Here is a 750-nt window from a genome sequence, read left to right on the forward strand (position 1 = left end):
ACTGACCTATCCCCTCCCTAACTCCCCACTTACACTCACCTTTACTGGCTCCACCCCCGCCTCTTCGACCTGTTTGTTTCGTCTCCACCTACCCTCTCCTCTATCCATCTTCTATCCGCCTCCCACTCTCTCCCTATTTATTTCAGAACCCCCTTCCCCTCCCCCATTTCTGATGAAGGGTCGAGGCCCGAAACGTCAGCCTTTGATGCTGCTTGGCCTGCTGTGTTCATGCAGCTCTGCACCTTGTCGTCTAGGTTATGTTGCAGCTGTACAAGGTGCTGGTGAGGCCACTCCTGGAATACTGTGTGCAGTTTTGGTCTCCTTACTTGAGAAAGGATGTATTGGCACTGCAGGGCTTGCAAAGGAGGTTCACTAGGTTGATTCTGGAGTTGAGGGGGTTGGTTTATGAGGAGAGACTGAGTTGATTGGGATTATATTCATTGGAATTCAGAAGATTGAGGGGGGATCTTATAGAAACATATAAAATTATGAAGGGAATAGATAAGATAGAAGTAGAGAGGATGTTTCCACTGGCAGGTGAAGCTAGGACAAGAGGGCATAGCCTCAAGATTAGAGGGAGCAGATTTAGGACTGAATTGAGAAGGAATTTCTTCACCCAGAGGGTTGTTAATCTATGGAATTCCTTGCCCAGTGAAGTAGTTGACGCTACTTCAGTAAACGTTTTTAAAAAAAAGGTCGATTTTTTTTAACAATAAAGGAATTAAGGGATACGGTGAGAACGCGGGTAAG

This window comes from Rhincodon typus, chromosome 1 (genome assembly GCF_021869965.1).
Source record: "Rhincodon typus isolate 14 chromosome 1, sRhiTyp1.1, whole genome shotgun sequence".
Taxonomy (NCBI): Eukaryota; Metazoa; Chordata; class Chondrichthyes; order Orectolobiformes; family Rhincodontidae; genus Rhincodon; species Rhincodon typus.